The sequence below is a fragment of the Polypterus senegalus genome, chromosome 9 (genome assembly GCF_016835505.1).
Source record: "Polypterus senegalus isolate Bchr_013 chromosome 9, ASM1683550v1, whole genome shotgun sequence".
Classification (NCBI taxonomy): domain Eukaryota; kingdom Metazoa; phylum Chordata; class Cladistia; order Polypteriformes; family Polypteridae; genus Polypterus; species Polypterus senegalus.
The window spans coordinates 182,533,506-182,555,520 of record NC_053162.1 but is presented as its reverse complement, the minus strand read 5'-3'; the positions used below and the strand labels follow the sequence as shown (position 1 = coordinate 182,555,520).

The 22,015-nt window shown below is 41.3% G+C and overlaps 1 long non-coding RNA gene across 1 annotated transcript; it reads right to left on the bottom strand.

The window, feature by feature from the left end:
• Positions 1–12,117: 12,117 nt before the first annotated feature.
• LOC120536095 lies at positions 12,118–19,080 on the bottom strand. Its single transcript, XR_005635011.1, has 3 exons — positions 18,947–19,080; positions 14,767–14,875; positions 12,118–12,157 (listed from the first exon to the last, which is right to left on the bottom strand). It is a non-coding gene; the product is annotated as an uncharacterized LOC120536095 (long non-coding RNA).
• Between the last annotated feature and the right edge of the window lie 2,935 nt (positions 19,081–22,015).

Below are 22,015 nucleotides of genomic sequence, written 5' to 3'. Positions count from 1 at the left end.
GTAGAGCCTGATGACTATAAGAATCTTCACCAAGCAGCTCTGAAAATGTCTGCTTCGTTTGGGCCTCCGTACCTCTGTGAGTCTGACATGAATGTCATAAAATCAAAGTTCAGAACAGGACAGACAGACGGACATTTAAATGACTCCATAAGGGTGAACCTAAGTGGCACCACTCCACCAGACACCTCAGTGCCAGTCATCTGACTAACTTAAAAAAAAAAAAAACATCATACATGCAACTGGAACAGTGAATAAAGTGACACAGTGACATGTGACAAAATGACAAATGAAGAAGTCATATCTGTGGATTTGGAATCGCATTGTTTTGTTTTGACAGCCTTCATGTTTTCATTCAATAGTGTGAGATACACGAGAAAATGCATGCAGGTGAACTCAATATTTTTTGTGATGTTTTAATGCGGGCAGCACGGTGACGCAGCAAGTAGCACTGCTGCCTCGTAGTTAAGAGACCCGGGTTCACTTCCCAGGTCCTCCCTGCGTGGAGTTTAAATGTTCTCTCTGTGTCTGCGTGGGTTTCCTCCCACAGTCCAAAGACATGCAGGTTAGGTGCATTGGCGAACTTAAGTTGTCCCTAGCATGTGCTTGGTGTGTGTCTGTGTGCCCTGCAGTGAGCTGGCGCCCTGCCCGGGGTTTGTTTCCAGCCTTGTGTCCTGTGTTGACAGCAACACACAAACCGGACATGAACAATTTTAACAGATGTTTTTGTTAAACAATACGAATCCACTAAACTTCGGGTTCAAACGGCAAAAAGTAAGCGAATCAGTGATGCAAGATCATTTACAATAAAGCTTTCTTCAGGAAGTGAACAAAAATGACTTGCTTGAATGTGTATTGACTAATGGACGCCCACAACTGTGTTGTGTTACTGAAAGCGCATGCATAGATAGATAGATAGATAGATAGATAGATAGATAGATAGATAGATAGATAGATAGATAGATAGATAGATAGATAGATAGATAGATAGATAGATAGATAGATAGATAGATAGATAGATAGATAGATAGATAGATAGATAGATAGATAGATAGATAGATAGATAGATAGATAGATAGAATTATATGATAGATCGAGTACCGTTGCTGCCTCGCAGTTAGAAGAGCCGGATTCGCTTCCAGGGTCCTCCCTGCTTGGAGTTTGCATGTCCTCCCCGTGTCTACGTGAGTTTCCTCCGGGTGCTCCGATTTCCTCCCACAGTCCAAAGACATGCAGGTCAGGTGCATTGGCAATTCTAAATTGTCCCGTGTGAGTGTGAGTGTGTGTGTGCGCGCGTGCCCTGAAGTGGGCTGGCGCCCTGCCCGGTGTTTGTTTCCTGCCTTGCGCCCTGTGTTGTCTGGGATTGGCTCCAGCAGACCCCCGTGACCCTGTAGTTAGGATATAGTGGGTTGGATAATGGATGGATGGATGGATGTTTTAATGCAAAATGTGAGTTGTGGACACCAACATTTTGTAAATGTTCAGGCAAAACAAGCGTATTCAGTTTGTTTGAGTTGAAAGAATCTACGAGAATAAACGTTAGAAAACATGAGGAGCTCTCAGCCATTTTCATTTTGTAAAAGTAGCTGTTAGTGGGAAAAAGGTTGGAGACCCCTGGTCTATAGCATTTTCTTGTCTAGTTGATGCTTATGAATAATTATATGTGAAAAGTATTGCTGTTTCTCTATATAGGAATAAATCTATGCAGAATGTATTTTAATTCTTCTCTATATGTCAGCATTTTTCAACCTTTACGTATTTGCGACCTGAGTTTTCATAACAGTTTTAATCGTGCCCCTCTATTTTTTTTTTTTATGAAAGGAGCTCACTAATACCAATTTGTTCTTTTTTAATTAATTGTTTTCTTTTTTTTCCCCCCACATCTTTGCACCCCCCTGTAATGGAAGGAAGAGAGGGGGGGATCAAGAGAGCAGATGGGCGTTGGTCGCTCAGCGCGAAACCCAGCTGCACTACTAATGTTTTGGGAGAAACAGCCGGGAATGTTCTAAAGATACAGCCAAGGTTATGCCGACTTGTTTTTTTTTTCACTTCAAAGGGCTTTTACAGCTCATATTTTTGTGTGTCTTTTAGTACCTGGTGCCGTCTCCAGAACCAAGTGCAAAACAACACCGCGTCCCGTGGAAAGGTGTGTGTGCTGAAACTAATCACTTCTGTATACACTGCTTGCACGTAAGCCGCTTTGGGCAAGGACGCTCAATTAGTGTATAAGGGAAGGTTTCGCCCTCAGTTTCTTTGGAGGCTCAACCGTGGGGACAGCGCGCACCGCCCGGTATTTAAAAAAAGGCAAATGAGTTGGTCCTCTGACAAGACTGACAAGCGGGCCCCCGCAGTCTACTGGTCTGGGATGATGGCTCTGGGTCTTTTTATATGTCTGTAAGTATTGTTTTGTTTTGTATGTCTGCATTATATGTGTTTGATTATTATAGTTGATTAAGTAAATAAAATAGAAGTATTGGACCTCTTCTCTCCGATTCTTTGCCTACTTATGTTCTAATCCCTTGAACCATTTTCGCCAAATCAAAACACGCCCCACAGATTGAGAACCAATGCTATACAGACAGACAGACAGAGATATGAAAGGCACTGACAGACAGACAGACAGACAGTAAGTATTAATCGCCAAGGGGAAATTCACATACTCCAGCAGAAGCATACTGAAAAATATTAAAGAGCAATAAAAATAAATAAATATGTTAACATATTCAGATATACTGGAGGATGGCAAATTTAAGCCCCGCCAAGCCCCGAGCAGCACAAACTCCAGCTACGCTGCTGTCCACACAAGTAAATTCCTGGGCTGGGGTTTAACAAGTCCAGCTTCAAATAAATGAAAACCTTGAAACCTCCAGCTTTGAGTTTGGAGTTAGGAAACAAAGAGTTCAACTGATAAGATCAAAAAGTCCAAAGTGTGTAATAAAAGACTTGGAAAGTGTTAGGGTGGTGCAGCTGGTGCTGTCTGAGATACGCAAGGCTCTCGGACTGACAGAATGGGGTTTAAATCCCCTGAGGCCGAGGAGGATCGCTTTCTTCTTTGTTTCGTTTGTACTTTGACGTGGCCCGTGTGTCCCTATTTAATTCACCGCAGTACAATGCCTGGCATGGCTTCAAGGCCGGCTGTACTGTGGGAAGAGCTCTTCACATAGATGAAAGAAAGAAAATAATAAAGGTACTGATGTGATGACAGCCATCTGGAGAAAAAGAGAAGATGAAACAAAAAGAGAGGACATCATGCGAAAAAGGGAAAGGGCAGAAGGTGGCCACAAGTTCAAGTCAAGTGGCTTTACTGTCACACCATCCATACACCATATTGCATCATACAGTGGCATGAAAAAACAGGACTGAGGTGCAACTCACACATAAACACAGGACAAGTAAGACACGTAACTAACTGTACTGTAAACAGATCAATAAATAATAGGTATAGAATACATAGTATTATTACTAATAAAATAATTAAGACAGCTAATAACAACATACAACAGTGGCAATAAGCAGAACATGTAAATAAGCAGCTAGGAGCAGATCTGAGCAGCTCCAAATCCAGACAGGTGTAGGGTTACAGATAGCAAAGGTTTGAAGTGCGCCGCTGTGATCTGTCCGGTTTATTCCATATTACATTACTGAACTCCAAACGGGTAACCGAGGCCATAAACAGGCACAATCGAAACAGCGAAGCCACATAAGCCTGCCAACACGGGGAGAGCTTCACTGTTATGTAAGACCATCCTTTCCAAAGGGTCTCTTTACGGTTGTTTAGGTCCACACCACAACGTGATCGGGGTGTTCACATCTACCTAAATGAACTCTCGTGGACTTTCAGGGAAATCAACCAGAGTTTGAAAAAAAATGGGTCCAATTGCACTAGGTGTGAAAATGTCTTTAGTTTAACAAGGAGCAGAAGAGAACAAAAGTCGAGGGTCGAGATGAGGGTCAAAACCGTAAACAAATCCTGATGCAAACCTTTGAGGGCCAAGACTAGCAGAGATGATCTACCGTGGCACACCAAACACACCGATGTGTATATCAGAAGGCATAATGAGGTCACTAACCACGACAATCGCTGTCACGTGTATTCAAATTAGCAACATCCAAAACTGCGCTACAGTAAACAAGACAATAAAAATGGATCAACTACATCAAAAGCATTTTTAATATCCACAATAAAGATGGATCTGGAATCTTCACTAACTTATAGAAACACTTTATTACAGCCTGATTTTATGTATATTTGTTGCCGATTTCTAATCATTTTTCATATTTTTGTCATTTGTTATCTTTATAATTATTTACCACTTGTCCTAATTTGCCATGTGCTTTTTTTTTTTGTTCTTTATTTCACTTATACAATTTCTTGTATTAGAAATGTGTTAGTTTTCGCATACCCCTCGGGGTCAGAGCGCAGGGTCAGCCATTGTACAGCACCCCTGGAGCAATTACAGGTTAAGGGCCCAGCAGAGTACAAGCAGTGAAGCTTGTGGGTGGAGCACCGAGAGGCGGGGCCACCCTGACATCACTGCTCAAGAGACCGCCCTCTGGCTATTTAAAGCACAGAAAAAAATAATCTCAGGCAACATCTGCACTGCCGTTGTTTACTGTAAGCATTTGTTTCTTGTGAAATTCCTGCTTTTATTGTCAAAGACATTATTTCTGTTCTGTCTCTGGATTCTTGTTTGTTTGGGACAGCCGTTTCGGCAGCTCCCTTTTGCTCTTTTGGGCATTCATGCTATAGTTTTCCGTTTTCATTCTTTGGTTGTACTTTTGAGCCAGTGGTTTATGATCACCCTCCTCCAGGTGGGCTTTTTAGTTCATTTTGGGACTTTCTTATTTATTTTGCAAGCCCTCCTTGCTTGGGGCCTGCTAAGCTGGAAGGCAGCAGACAGGAGTGAGGCGTAGCTGGATTAGTGTGAATCTCTTCTGAGGTAGCCACCAATGCTCCTGGCATACTGTGTGGCTATGATTTGGAGGTCTCACTTGCATTATTGCCATATTTGTGACTCTCAGCAAGAGAAAAGTTAAAATAACCACCAAAATAATTGTATTACGTTAAAAAATAAATATATTGCAAACTCATAACATTCAGAAAGCTCACTAACGCACACATTTGTTTTCAATTGCATTCAGAAATTTGAATGGATGTTAATTTTATCTACAAAAGTCTCGATCAGCGATTAGCAGGGACCTGCAATCGGGGGAGGCATGTAAGTGAGGTCATTACGAAAAGTAAAAAAAACTAAAAATGATAACATAAAAAAAAAAATTTGCCGACTGGTCTGTGCTATACATTTGTTTTCTGTGTGATCCCAATAATTTTGATCATCTCTCTATTATTAAAAAAAAAAAAAAAAAATCCTGGAAACGAAAAGCAGGGCAACAAGACGTGATCTTCTCGGAAGTTCTCAGAAGACACTTAAAAAATCCCGCGAGACTCAAACAAGGTCAAATAAGAGCACGGCCAGAATAACACTCAGTCGTGTAAAGGCACGTAACACACACAGATCCTGTGCTCTCAGCACATATAAAGCGTAGAAGGACAATACGTTCGAGATGAAACGTCAACGACTAAGAGCAGCACGGAGAAAACAGACCCAAAAGCGTTGGAGAGAAAAAAAGGCAGATAAGAGATTATGAAAGCTGTGGAATTCAAAAGGCTCAAACAAACGATGGTACGATACACATGCAGAGAAAGGTAAAGAATATGACGGCAGTAAAATTCAGAAGTATTGTAGCGTCCCAGCCAGGCTGAAGCCATTTTTGTTTAAAGTGACTGTTAGGTCCGATTGAGGGAGGCAGAGTACAGTAAGGAAGACTGATTGCAGCGTGACAGCAGATGATCCGACGGCACCTCCTTAGCATGCGTTGAGCTGCCCCCCCCTTCACAACACAAGCAGCATTATACATCCTGAGAAAGAGATTTAACCACACCCGGGGCTGGAAATAAAAGGACAAGTATTGTTTTTACAATGTCACGCGAGACAAGGCAGTGAGCCATCATTTAAAACAAGTCCATGGACATCTAACTTATCAAATGTTGAATTGCTGTTGGCAGACACGCTTCATGTGCTCCCAGCTCTTAAAACAACGACATGCGACAAGCAGAACAGGCAGCTCGCCAGCAGCAGAAAGCCAGCAGGTGATCCGATCGCTTCTCCTTAGTGTGCGTTCAGCCAACCTAACCCTCGGCCCCCCCTTTCACAGCGTGAGCGGCAGAGATGCAAAAGTGGCAAAAGGACAGCTGCTGTACAGGCTTTGAAATGATCGGGCAGTGAGGCAAGCAGAACACGCAGCTCACCAGCAGCAGAAAGACAGCAGATGATCCAACGGCATCTCCTTAGCGTGCGTTCAGCCGCACCCCCTTCACAACGTAAGCAGCGTTATATGTCCTACTAGAAAGAGATGTAACGACACCCGGGGCCGGAAATAATGTATTGTTTTTACAAAAGTTTTAAAATAAAAGTGAAAATAATGCATATTTAACAATTCCCAAGAAACTAACAATCTCGTTAAATTGTATATCTAGTAAACCAAACCGGGGGTGGGCAAGCAAAGCGAGCAGGGGGCGGAGCCCACTAGTTTTATAGTTAAAAAAAAAAACACAAATCGCTGAATTTGCGCATTTCCTTTACAAATACAGGGGAGAAACGTGAAGTGCAGCAACGACAAGCCTCACCTCACATCAGACTGCGCTCTCACTCACACACTGTGTTGATGCCCCTCATTAGGCGCGTGCCTGTTGCCGTCTCTCTGTATGTCACCAATATAAGGTTTACAGAAATGTTTATTATACACCCCGACTTTCCACAGTCTGGCAAATATCTTTAATGAATGTGTTTGACATCTTTAGTCTTGCTAATCGGACATAAATCCGCAGTGTAAAGGCACAAGAAGAGGCAGACAGTACCGTGCCACCCTGAAGGGGGCGCATATGAGCACAATAGGCGCTCGTTCTTGCGGTTCTACTCAGAGGCTCTGGGCGCCAATAAGTTAGCGGTATCAGAAAGTCAAGAGCACTGCAGCGGTCCGATTATTTTTATTTTGACTGCCAAAATGGAAGATTAAAACTTTTAAAACTAAAGGAAAATAAGGAGGACTTTTAGAAGAAAATGAAGGAGATTTTCGCGGAGTTTTATTTAAAAAATAAAAAATGGGATCAGACTATAGAAGAAAAAAATCAATCTGATATTTAAAAACTAGTTTTTGACCTTATATAAAATATTATTTTGTTTTTCTTATCTTTTTGTTGAACAGTCTGTATTACAATTAATTAAAGCATCAGAATTAAAAAAAAAAAAAACTTTTAAAAACAACTAAATATTTCAATTAAGGTCTGAATTGAATTCCGTTTTTTGCACACTTTTCTAGACTTCCATTTGTATTGAATGAGTATGAATTGTGGAATTGCAAGGCAAATTTAGAACACTTGGAGGACGTGGAGCAAATGCGCTCTCTCCGCTATAAATGTAACGTTCATACTTAGCCAAATAAGCACCTTATGATATGAAACATGACCAGTAGTCAATGTGCATGCTGGCTGCCAATTGTATAGTGAATAAGCTACTCTTTGGGGTTTATATATTTGTAAATCTCACTCTGAAGGAGTCACCAGCCATGAACCTCACCTCACGTCACTGGCGATTAGTAAAATTGGCCAATCACAAAAAAAAAGCTTTATTTCTTTTTTCATCACCTGGTTTTCTAAGCTTTACGGTAATTTGGTTGCAGGGCTTCTTCCCATGAGGTATTACGATATGTTTCTAAACCGAGTACGGCAAGTACAAAGAGAGAAAAGAGTGGAATATCAGCCTTTACATGAAAGAAAGTGGAGCAATAAACTGAGAAAAAGCAATCAGACAAACGGCAAGAAAAGCTAACTTAAAGTCAGACCTTTGGACTTTGTCATTTAATTACACAGACAGCTTGTCGGAGTTTGGACGATAAACGAGCTTGTGTTAAGTACACCGCTGCGTGCAAAACGACGCCAGATGCCAAAAGGGGAAATAAGCGCCTTTCTTCAATCGAAATGGATAAAACAAATGTATTGTTCTCACAAAGAAAACAAAATATATATATTTTTAATTGTATTTATTTACATAAACAAATTACAATACTTATGATAAATTTAAAACAATAGATAAAAAAAAAAAAGATTCAGGACAGAACAAAATTCGGCGTTGTGTATCGGTCGAACGCTTTGCGCCCAATCAGGCTCCATTAAAATCTAATTAGCTATTTGGAACTCAAATATCAAGTTTCGTTTAAAACCGTTAATAAATAGAGAATGTGCTCATCAAACTTCCCCACTCATTTATGGTGTGATGGGGGAAGGGGCGCAAAGCAAAATCGTTTATTAACATAAAAGAATTACAATATTTTCTAAAAATTAAGCTACATATATAAAAATGCAAATACAGAATAATTAAGGAAAGAAAAAACAAAACATTCAAAACTTTATTCTTCTAGCTTTACATGCGGAAAGCTCTTGAATTGTACTGTTATAATCAAAAGAAGAAGAAACTTGTATTCAGTGGATATTATTGCTAAACTTGTCATTATTGCCTTTTAAGATCGTAAATATGACGAGTAGATGGAGGATCGCTGTGAGAGCGTGTAATGATTGGTTGTGCCGCGCGGTTCGGACAATGAAGCTGCTCACTGCTCGTTTACATGTTAGTGGCTTGGCGGCTTTAAAGCAGTGCGTCATTCTCATTGTTATTTTACTTAGAACTGCACTTTGATTTCCAATAATTCGGCTGCGATTGTAAAAGACAATATAAACAGATTTCAATGTGGAATTTGTTTACAAAAATCATAAAAAGTTTCATTAATTTTTAGCTCTATTAATGTTTTTATTTATTTATTTATTTCTTCTTCTTTTTAACCCGAAACAACCAAGTCGTCGATCAGTGCCCTTCAAAGATCGGCTGCACAGTTCGCACGACCCGCCGTACGGCTGTGTTTTGACCCTGGGAAACAGAAGACAAATTCAGATGAATTGTCGCCCTTTACTTTATCTCCGATCGCTGCACGTACCTGTTTGATTGCTGATAGAGAGCCGCTTCTGTTCAGACTAAAAGAGGCGCAGCTCGTACACTGAACAGAGGAGCGCAGTTTATAGCACAGCAGGTTGCTGATAGGACAGGCGGAAGTCATTCATGTTGCTAGTAGTGCAGGAAAAACAAGCTCGCCAGCACACCTCGGCGTCTTGCTGAGGGCAGCTTGGATCCTAACCTGGGATGGAAAGAAACCCCTCAGGCCATTTTAAAGGTTTGTCCTCTGCAACTGCACGAGATAAGAGGAACGAGCATAAATCTGACAATTTAGTTTTAAGGAAAGGCACGTTTTTAACTTTGACTGACGTTAAAAGCAGAAGTAAAAATGATCCGGATAAGTTTAAAGAAGAAGAGCAGTTACAGGATGTAGGAAGCGAGACATCCTGCACCAGTAATAGAAATGAAGCTGGTTATTGGGAACACTCCTTTCAAAGCCCCTGGGCTGATTAGTGCTGTAGAGGAAACAATATTTATATCGGGGAGAAAGAGTACAAAGAAACGAAACAGCTGCTATAATTTGAGGGTTACTTGCATGTGGTAAGGACGGAAAGTGTAAGCGACACTATGGTGTGCAACTGATGAACAGTGACAACAATTGGCATGTAAAATGGCAAGTGATAGCATAAAAATAAAAATCAGCCAATGCGAAACTAAGTGGAAGCAGAGGAGTGAAAGAAAGGGAAAAAATTAAGAGCATTTTCTTCCTTTATTCTCCACTGCACTGAATCTCTAAAATCCAATGTCTGTCTGTCAGTCTGTATGACTGTCTGCTTTTCACAAGAAAACTACTTAACGGGTTTAGATCGTTTTTTTTTTCTTCTTCTATAATTTGCTTGAGCATTCTGGTCAATTTTGAGACTTCTGTCTTCGTGCTAAAATGTGCAGAGTTCACTTGCAGGAGCGATATATCCGCGCTAATCCGAGACAGAGGCTGCGGGTCGATGGGAGGGGGAAGCGTGACGTCAAGAGTTGGGAGGCGGGCAGGGCGGGGCTCACCTCACTCACGCGCCAGCCTCTGTTCTAGTGGGCGGAAAAAAAATCCTCGGGTATTGTTTAGAACAGCAGCCAAATTAACAAATGGGAATTCAGATCAGCAGTGCAAAATACCAACAGATATTAGCAGTACAGACTTTATGAACTTCTTCAATGAGAAAATTAAAAATATAAGATCCCAGATCTCTGCATCACAGTACAAACCAAATACTAGCTTAGCAGACCCTGTCTCACATTGCATTCCGCACTTTAATAATTTTAATCCTGAAACTGAGTGGAAGTCTTAACTTTAATTTCTAAAATGAAGCCCACTACTTGTTCCCTAGATCCAGTGCCAACAAAACTAGTAAAAAGTGCCATGGATGTTCTTGCAGCGCCTATTTGAAACATTATCAATAGTTCATTACTGCATGGCACCTTACCTGATGCACTAAAGGTGTCAGTCATTAAACCATTACTTAAAAAGTCAGACCGAGACCCACACATACTAAATAATTCTAGGCCTATTTCAAATTTACCGTTTCTATCTAAAATACTAGAAAAAGTAGTCGCCAGTCAGCTTCAGTCACACCTTACGCATCACAATTTATTTGAGAAATTCCAGTCTGGTTATTGCACTGGTCATAGTACAGAAACGGCACTAACACGGGTTGTAAATGACATTCTGATATCCTCTGATGAAGGAAACTCCACTGTAATTATGTTGTTAGACTTAAGTGCAGCATTTGACACCATTGACCATTCTATTTTACTGCACAGGCTAGAAAACGATGTTGGGCTTACAGGCCCCGTGCTCGCTTGGTTCAGTTCTTATTTATCAAATCGATTCCAATATGTACAGAAATGTGCTGACAGTACTCCATCATTATACACAGAAGTTCAATATGGTGTCCGCAGGGCTCAGTACTGGACCTTTACTGTTTTCACTTGACAGGCTTCCACTGGGATCTCTCATTAGGAAACATCATGTTCATTTTCACTCATATGCAGATGACACCCAGTTATACCCTTCATTTAAATCAAATGAAGTTTCTCCGATGTTGTCTTTAATTAGTTGTGTTAGTGAATTAAAGGAGTGGATGGATGAGAACAACTTGTCTTTAAACAGATATGTTAATTGTCGGAGGGAATGACGCTGATCACAACAATATTCTGTCATCATTTAACTCAGTTGGAATTGTAATTAATTTCACTGAATCAGTCCGCAATCTCCGAGTTCTCTTTGACTCTAGCAGGTCATTTAAAGTGCATATTACAAAGTTGTCCAAATCAGGTTTCTTCCATCTTAAAATTGTTAAGAAATTAAGGTGCTTTCAAAATAAACAGGATTGTGAGAAATTAATTCATGCATTTATCTCTAGTAGGACTGACTACTGCAATGCGGTGTTCACTGGATGTTCAAACTGTTCTCTATTCAGCCTCCAGTTAATCCAAACTGCTGCTGCGAGAATTATTACAAGAACAAGAAAATACGAACACATAACTCCAGTTCTTAAATCCTTACAGTGGCGCCCGGTTAAGTTTAGGGCAGATTTCAAAATCCTCCTTTTAACATATAAAGCATTAAATGGCCAGGTCCGCTTACTTGTCTGAACTTATCATGACTAACAAACCTGAGCGCACATTAAGATCTCAAGACGCCGGTCTGCTTAGGATTCCAAGGATTAATAAAATAACAGTGGGAGGTTGAGTTTTTAGTTACAGGACCCCCTAAACTGTAAGGTGGTCTGCCTGCTACTATAAGAGATGCCCCTTCGGTCTCAGCTTTTAAGACCCACTACTTCAGTTTAGCACAACCTGACTGGAGCTGCTGATTTAATGTACAGACTGCATCTCTGTTGTCAGTCATTAGCACTAAAACATAAGTAACATGATAATTAGAATTTGAGAATAACCCTCACCTGTTCGGTTTCTCTTCTCGGTACTCAAATGTGGCACTTGGTGCCCACGGCCCACTTGCCAAGTTGTTTTGCCTGCCAAAAGTAAAGTCATCTCTGATGGAGGATCGCAGGAATCATGGGAAAGAGGGGCCCAGCACTGTTTCAGCTATGGAATGGCCAAATGGGGGAGGCAGCTTGATGGATGAGGTCTCCAGGACTCTAAAAAAAAAAATCCAAATCATATTATGGGATATAATCTACTGTTAAATTCTGCTCCATTCTTCTAAAATTTTTATACTTTATTGAGGATTTGATCTGTTCTGTGTATTGTATTGACCCCCTTATTTTTGACACCCACTGGACGCCCAGCCTACCTGGAAAAGGGTCTCTCTTTGAACTGCCTTTCCCAGGGTTTCTTTCATTTTTCCCTACTAGGTTTTGTTTTGGGAGTTTTTCCTGGTCTTCTCAGAGAGTCAAGGCTGGGGGGCTGTCAAGAGACAGGGCCTGTTAAAGCCCATTGCAGCACTTCTCTGTGTGATTTTGGGCTATAAAAAAAATAAACTGTATTGTAATGTATTGTATAGTGGGTCAACCTCTCACCACATGTTGGAGTGCACCTTGCAATACCCGTTTGTGAACTGATTTTTAAAGTTTGTCCTGTTTCACTACTGGGACGTTCCTTAGGCATACTTGAACTATGCATCCACGTAGGACCCCCGGCCAGGCCCCGACTTACAATTATTTTTTGTTTGTTGTCGGGCTGTGGGCCTGGGGCCCCTGTCATGCCCCTGGCTCTGCAGCCGTCTGTCAGTTAGTGATAATCGGGCAAAAACTGGGCAGTTAGGTTACACTTTGGGTTTGTACAATTTTTGTTCTTTTAAATTTCCATTATTCATGCTGTCATCGTGTTCTTGTGGTTTAGTACTAGCAATAATCCTTATCATTGAGATTAGACTCTTTGCACATGGAAACGTAGATTGCGACATACACTTTTCTGACCGTATAGAATACACATACAGTAATGCGGTCATCAAAGTACTTAGCAACATAAATTGTAATGAATACAGTAACTTAACAAATACAAATAAGATACGGAAGCCTGAAGAGAGAAAAAAAAAAAAAGTTTAAGAAACCCTGTTGTAAATAATAAAAGCAAACAAATACCGACCTCAAAGCCACCCACCCATAAATTAGGCTACTTTAAACAACACCTCATGCACTCACTGTGTCACACTGCTATGTCACGATGCCATCGAGAGCTCCTTTGGCACTGCTTGCAGGTACTATACTTCCACTGAATTATAAATTGTGCTTATACTGCCAAGTAATATCTTTGCGTCCTCCATGGGAAACAGTTTATTGATCTCAGAAACAAAAACATATTTTAGCCGCTCTAATTTGGGGTATTCATAAGAATTGTAATGATTTACTCCATGTGGTAGAAGTACAGAATTATCAAGAAGAGCTGCGTCAAATGTTTGAAATATTAAGAATGGGTGCTCCGATTTCAATGTCTGAAGTCTAAATATTCTTGACTGTAATAGAAGGTTGTCACTTGTAACCTTCTGATTGAGATCCGTTAGGGGCTAGTAAAAGGATCAAAAGTCAGAAATAACATCAAATTCCTATCACTGACCTCGATGTAGTCTAAAACGATACCCCACATGCTTATGTTTGAAATTTGTCACTTTTCCCTTCTGGGAGTGACACTTAGGGGACTTGGGCCACCAGTAAAGAATCAAATATCACAAATATGATTGTATTCATGATGAGCAACCTCAAAACAGCAGGCGACGACACTCCATATGCCGAAAGCAGCAATCCCCAATTTTTCTGGCCCCCTGGGTCCTATTATTGGGTGAACCCCAGGAGTCGATGGATGTGGACTCCCCAACTTCATGTCCTTCTGACCGTTTCTTGCTGAAGATGCCTAGTGCTTTACTCTTCATCATAAGGGTTAGGTGGACGTTATTATCCTTGTGGGAAATTTGTTTGCAGCAAGAAAATACGAACCCGTAAGACATTGTTACAAAGATACAAGAAAATAAGCAAAGACACAAGAGCGGACGATTAAACTAATCCTAAATACACGCACTCAAGATTAATACAAAGACTTATAATTACCTTTAACAGTACACAAGACAAGGATTAATTATTTGGCATTCAACAGCAGCCCTATAAATAACAGAATTTAAATTGCTTACAACCCTGGGGACAAACAACTTCTTAAATCTGTTGCTCTTTGCCATCTGAAACCTGAAACTGCAGCCAGATGACAACAACTGAAATTTAAAGAAAAGATGGCGTCTGTGTGACACAATCATGTCGGTCCTCTCCCCAACCTGTTTGTGAGTCCATTCGGTGACGGAGGGCTGACGCAAACCATTAAAGTCTCTGCTAGTTTTTATAATGTCGTGAAGATGTTTTATTTTCTGAATGCCGAGACTGACCATTGTGACAGACGGCTGGGGCTCTTACTGACCGGGACGCCTCTGTGATGGGAGCACCAGGGGAGTGAACTTGAACGGGGGAATTCTCGCTCCTCGGATGTCAGAGGGAAGTCCCACTGGCTTGTTACGGTGCCAGAGGTTTGGAACATGGAAGATGGGGAACTGATGAGCCCTCCTATGAAGGAGTGCCACCACACCTGGAAGTACGCCCAGACACCTGGGGCACTTCTGGGTGCTCTATTAAAGGTGATGCCTCATTCCATTCAAAGAGGTAGAGTAGGGAGGAAGAGAACAAAGCTTGAGGGAGGAGTGGAGGCGGTAGAGAGAGGAAGAGACCGTGAGAAGACAAAGTGGTTTGTTGCGTAGGACTGTACTTACTGCCATTGGGAGCGAAGGAGAAGCGTTTCCCACAGGTAATAAACATATCTTCTGCTTGAACTTGTGTCTGTGCCTGTTGTGTCTGGTGTTTGAGGAGTTGTGTATCCCCCTGGTGGTCCCAACAAACAAAAAAAAATAAATAAATAAAAGCACATGTGATAACAGATTCATTAAAGGACATTATACAAAAAAAGGGTCACTATGGGTCACTTTTAAAACAACAGAGTTTGCGAAGAAAGGAGAACCGTTCCTGTCCCTTCTTACAGACTTGTTCTGTGCGAAGATCAACGTTCAGCCTGTCATCAATGATTGTCCCCAGATATTTGTAGTGCTCTGCCATGTCCAACATATCCCCTGTATTTATCAATAGCTCCTGATGACCCCGATTCTCTTGATTCACTAACACAATGTCTGACTTGTGTCTCAGAATGGATGAATAGTAACTTTCTCAAGTTAAATAAAGAGAAAACTGAAATCTTAGTGATTAGCAATAATGGATACAATGAGGCTATTAAACATAAACTGGATACATTAGGATTAAAAGTCAAGACGGACGTAAAAAGCTTAGGGGTGATTGTTGACTGTAATCTGAATTTTAAATCACATATTAATCAGATCACTAGGACAGCATTTTGTCACTTAAGAAACATAAGTAAAGTTAGACCTCTTTTATCACTGAAAGATGCTGAGAAATGAGTTCACGCGTTTGTTTTCAGTCGACTAGATTACTGTAACGCACTCCTCTCAGGACCACCCAAAAAAGACATCAATCATTTGCAACGAGTGCAGAATGCAGCTGCTAGAATCCTAACTAGGAAAAGAAAATCCAAACACATTTCTCCAGTTTTGATGTCACTACACTGGTTACCTGAGTCATTCAGGATTGACTTTAAAATTCTGCTTATGGTTTACAAAGTCTTAAATAATCTGCCCCATCTTATATATCGGAATGTCTGACACCTTATATTCCAAATCGTAACCTCAGATCCTCAAATGAGTGTCTCCTTAGAATTCCAAGAACAAAACTTAAAAGAAGTGGTGAGGCGGTCTTCTGTTGTTATGCACCTCAAATCTGGAATAGCCTGCCAATAGGAATTCGCCAGGCTGATACAGTAGAGCACTTTAAAACACTGCTGAAAACACATTACTGTAACATGGCCTTTTTATAACTTCATTTTAATCGTAATTTAACTTAATCCTGATACTCTGTATGTTCAATCTCCTCAAAATAACTATTCATGGTGGCTCTAAAATCCGTTACTGACCCCAACTCTCTCTTCTGTTTCTTTTTCCGGTTTCTTTGTGGTGACCTCCACCTACTCAAAGCATCATGATGCTCCAACAATGATGGATGGATTAAAAGACAGAAGTCTACGTGACCATCATCATCAAGTCCTTCCGTGAGAACCCTAAATCCAAAGAGAACTGTTTCATTTATGTTAGGTAGAATGTCCAGAGGGGACTGGGTGGTCTCATGGTCTGGAATCCCTACAGATTTTATTTTTTCTTTTTTCTTTTTTATTCGATGTTAATTAATGTTGACTTATTTTGTTTTCTTATTGTGTCTTTTATTTTTCTATTCTTTATTATGTAAAGCACTTTGAGCTACTGTTTGTATGAAAATGTGCTATAGAAATAAATGTTGTTCTTGTTTAATTAACGCCAAGACAGTTGAAGGAAGGGAGCGTCCGAGATCTAGAAACATGTCGTTTGTCTTAGAAAGACTAGAACTTCCTGCAGAATAAATAGTCTGGAAAGGACCTACAGATGAGGGTTTTCTTGGAAGTACAAATCCAAAAATAAGGGGAACCCCAAAAAGCTCGACATCATGCATAACTGACATTAAGACGAGCTGAACATTATGTTACATGTGGGTTTTTTCTCATGCCAGCCAGTCAGGAGTAGGAAGAGGAAAAGTACCGAAAATCCCAAATTTTAAAATGGTACAGAACCAGCATTTCTGGATTTTTCAGTACCTGAAGTAAACATCAGCTTTCCTCTCAGTCCCCCTCTAAACCCCCCAAAAGTGACACTCGTTGTTTCAAGTTGTGGAAGAAAAAAAAACACCTCTTTCCATAGTTTTCATGAACCTAAACTACACAACAATAACACAATCAGAACTTCACGAGGGATTTATTGTTTTGATGGGATCAGGACTTCACAGGGGGCCCACCACCCCATTGCTTCAGTGTAACTGGGACTACACTGTTATCAAGTAGGAAGCGGTGCATAGTGTGCTGCAATGGCACAGCACATCACAGAGGTGAGCGATTGTGTGGCAAACCAGGGTGGATGCAGGAAGATGGGAGGTTTGGAGTTCTCCATTTATTTGCTTCTAAACTGTTTTAGTTTCCGGTACTGAAGTCGAAGAGATGGCATCAACACTGAAGTCAAAATCAATCCAACACTTTGAGTCACTAATGTCACACATGTGCCCTTAGGGAGCAGCTCAGGGGCTCCATAGTTACCCATCACTGCCACCCCACCCCAGCTTCTTCAGCAGCCCATGTGGTTTTTACAGCATCAGCTGGTCATTTGACATCTTACTGAACCACAAATATACAACCTTTTCTTGTTAGTCAACTTCTTCACCACATTTTTTTTGCCATTGGTTCAGTTTCTGATCCTTTTCTTTTAAATGACTGAAAAAACAGGGATTTCGCCAAACTCTGGTCAACAGCTTTGCATTTTCTGCCCATTAACTAGCGCTCCGGTGGTCCCAGCTCAACTGCTATCTACACAAATTCAAATTAGCTCTGAGGCTTTAAGCATCTGTGATGGTGTCTGGAAGATTGTCAGTTCAAATCCCCATTACTGCCAAAAGAGATCCTACTGTGCTGGACCCTTGAGCAATGTCCTCAATCTGCAACTGCACCAGGGACATTGTACAATGGCTGACCCTGTGCGCGGACCCCAAGGGGTATGAGAAATCTAACAAATTCCTGATACATTAAATTGCACATGGCGATATACGTTTCAAATAGCAGCAACACACAAACCGGACATGAACAATTTCAACAGATGTCTTTGTTAAGCAATACGAATCCACTAAACTTCGGGTTCAAACGGCAAAAAGTAAGCGAATCAGTGATGCAAGATCATTTACAATAAAGCTTCCTTCAGGAAGTGAACAAAAATGACTTGCATGAATGTGTATTGACTAATGGACGCCCACAACCGTGTTGTGTTACTGAAAGCGCGGGTGACTAAAGGAGAGCGCGGCCGCTTCAAAGTGCGCTTGTTTAAAGAAGAAATGATTGATAGAAAAATAGATAACCGTTGCTGCCTCGCAGTTAGGAGAGCCGGGTTCGCTTTTTGTCTACGTGAGTTTCCTCCGGGTGCTCCGATTTCCTCCCACAGTCCAAAGACATGCAGGTCAGGTGCATTGGCAATTCTAAATTGTCCCTAGCGAGTGCGTGTGTGTCTGTGAGTGTGTGTGTGTGTGTGTGTGTGTGTGTGTGTGTTTGTGTGAGTGTGTGCGCGCGCCCTGAAGTGGGCTGGCGCCTTGCCCGGTGTTTGTTTCCTGCCTTGCGCCCTGTGTTGGCTGGGATTGGCTCCATCTAACCCCCGTGACCCTGTAGTTAGGATATGGCGGGTTGGATAATGGGTGGATGGTAATGTTAAAAGTCCACACGTTACCTTGATGGATAGTAAAGAGCAACCTACTTGGCGCATTACTTATTGCTTGAGCCACTGCATTGTCCTTTTTGTGCGCAGGCAGGGCGTCCCGCTGGCGCAGTTTCAGGACTCCGAATGAGCTCAGTGAAGGACTTGTTGCCCGTCCTGGGAGACAACCCAATATATACCTTCCCCGCGCCCCCCAAAGATGTAAAAATAAATGTTGTTGCGTGTCTTTATAATCGATATAATCGATTTAAGTTTTTTGTTTTTCGATTAACTGTGTGCTCCTGAACGGGATGAGCGGATCGACACCGTGCGCAACATTATCAGTGTTATTCATAACCATCGACTGAAAGATACACTGCTGTTACTATTAAGACCTTCCGATCGGATTACTTTGTACTTGACACCCTGCCGCATGGCACGCGCTACATTCCTGCGGCTGCCGGTTATTTTAATTATGAGACCACTGGTGATTCGTGCTTCACGCGGCGATCTGCACTAACATGGCCATGTAAGCTGCGTCAATGAAGTCCATTTCGGTTCATAAGCTTCTTACCTCTGTCTCCAATGCTGTCGCCGCTTTAACCGGGCAAGGTGGGGTGGATAAGGAAATGCGGCGCCGTCAAGACACAAAGATGCGTCTCATATGCGCGTCCCAGCAGATTTCATTGAGGCGGTCTGGCAGGTTGAGCAAGCCACGTATGAATACTGCCGGGGGTCGGGAGGGCGTGTGCTAGGGGCAGCGAGGCTGAGAAAATGAGGCGGGGCTTTAATTTTAAATAACCGTCGTGTGTTTGTTTTGGATAACTCACTTATGTCTTGTTCTTTTAAGTAGCAGCGGGGACAGGTCCGCTCTGAGATTTCTCAACAAACGCGTTTACGCACGGAAAGCAGACCGCTATTTTTGCTCACTGATAATCAAAAATTGAACTTCCTGTTTTGGCCCCACTGAGCTCACCAGGTGTAAAGCCTGTTACTGAAGATGGCAGAATCGCCGCCGTGTACCCGATATACAGGGTGGTCCAGATCTAATTATGTAGATTCAGATCGTCTGGATGACTTTGATTTATTCGAGGAGGATTCCAGTTCGGCGAGAAGACGATTCTTCATGTCATCAGTTTGCACACTTCTCGATGGTCTGGGATTTTTCGGATGATTTTCTATGTAATAAACTTAAGTTATAGCGTAATGAAAATTGCAGAATTAGATCTGGACCACCCAATACTGCCAGGCTATAAGTGCCCGACTCACTGGGACTCTGAACCAGTGGTCAAAGTGGGAAAAAAGAAGAGGCGGTGCATGACATGCTTCGTACGCTTATAGCGCAGGGGTTCTCAAACGTTTTAAGCCAATCTCACAAAATTTAAAAAAAAAAAAGTTAGTAAAACCTCGATTATCCGTCACTCGATTAACCATTAGTCTCCAATAACCATCAGGGCAAAAAAAAACCAAACAACATTGTACTCACCAGCGTCTATCAATTACTACTGCTGCATGATACGATGCGAGCTCTGTACATTGGAACTCCTCTCCCTTTTGCTAGCACGTCGTGTTTTTCCACATCACCGCGTATCATTCCGCATTTTAAATCGCAGCGTCAGTTACATATTCAGCTTTAGCGTTTCGTAGCTTTTCTCTTTTGTTATAATTAAACTACTATACATTGTTATGGCCGATAAACATATGCGTCTGGTGTTGGGATTGTCGCAAACAATGAGGTTATTAAACGTTTACGAAACAATAAAAGCGCTTCAGGGATTGCTTCCATTTGCGGAGTAGGAAGAACTACAGTGAACGATATAAAGCGTGATGAAGCCAAAGCTGAAAAAAGGGTGTCGAAAATGGAAACCACTGACGGTAATGTTATTCTGTATTAAAGTTAACGTTCTTCTGGATTGTAATTTTCTTTTTGAATTCCACTATGTTATGTTTTGTTCATATATTGTGACATGCAGGCAGCTTCTGATGCGCTGTGTGGGAGCGGAAAGGGTGGAATGAATCGTATAAATGATGGGACTCTGTGAGGGGCGGACACGTCTGTAAGGAGACGAGTGACCGGAGAAGTGAAGAGAAAAGGAGGGCGCGGCAGAAGGAAGTTTTGAGTAGGGAGTCGAGAGACCGTAAGCGGGAGGCCTTGTATGGAGTAAGATCGCTGTCAAAAAAAAAAAAGTAAAAATGTAAGTAAAATGGCCAATTACGCTTGCGTATCTAAAAGTTATGTTTGCTTCTGAAAATGACGTTTGCGTTTCTTAAAGATCTGCTTGCTACCGATAAAGAAGGGAGAAGTGAAGCAAAATACGATCGAGTTTTTGTTACTACGCATGCGCCACAATGATGGAGTTATTTTTGACAGCGATCGTACTTCATATTTAGCTCCTTTACAGTTGCCCCACAGGCCAAAAAGCAACACAAAAAAAATACCGACACAATGAAATTAATTAAACAATGGCAATATACAGTTAACAGTGGAATGATTACATTGACAAATTAACGGATGTACGTTTTAAACTTTACATAAAGCCTTATCCGAGTGTCCGGATGTTTATTACAATTGTATTAGGAGAGCGAAATGTTGCGGAAAACTCTCAACCTTCGGATTGGGGTTTGGGGTAGGAGGAACGGAATTATAACTGGAGGATATGAATATTTACAAAACAGACATAAAGATAGGGGGCTTTGCATAACATAAACTTCTGAAGCAGCCCCCTCTTGGCGGCCCTGATATTAATTGAGGTGTTTGGTTTTTTTGTTTGTTTTTAACGCTTTCGATTTTGCTGCGGAAGCACGGAGTTGGATTAACGACCAAGTGTTACGCCCTTATAATGGAGGAATATTTAGGGCAAAATAAACCAAAGAAGTGTGAAATATGACAATAATTACATAATATAATTAAACATGATAGTCTGCAAATTCTCCCCTTGTCTGCGGGGATTTCCTTCCACAGTCCAAAGACATGCAGGTTAGGTGCTTTGCAGGTACTAAAGTGTGTGTGTGTTTGTGTTCTCCCTGCAATGGACTGGCACCCTTTGCTGGCTGGGATAGATTCTGTCAGACCCCCGCGACCCTGTTCAGGACTAAACGGGCTTGAAAATGGCTGACTAGTAGTCAGTGACTACCATAAAGAAATAAAGAACAAAAGCCACATTTCGTGACGCATTTAATTATTTATTTACTAGGGGGCTTCGCTCGCCAACGCCCGGGTTTGGTTTTCCGGATACACATTTTTAAGATTTTTTTTTCCTTGAATTGGTGTTATTTCATTAGTTTCACTTTTATTTCAGAACTTCTGTGAAAACAATATTTGGAATCTTTCGAGTCCCAATCTGCTGAATCTTTTTAATGATGTCAGTTAGACGTGTTTAATGACTTTGTGCCATAATTCAGATTGGTGTCTCTGTTTGGAATTTCAGCACAGACAAAACGATCTTCATCAGCAGCAGTTAATAATTTTTTTTGCAAAGTAACCAATAAACGCATGTGAGGTAAACTCAGTTTTTCAAAGTCAATGCGAACTTTATTGTCATCTCAACCATATACAAGTATACAGATACAGCTCAGGGTCCACATGATGCGCAAATAATAATTGAAAAATAGAATTAAAATTGAAAAATTGCAAAATTAAAAC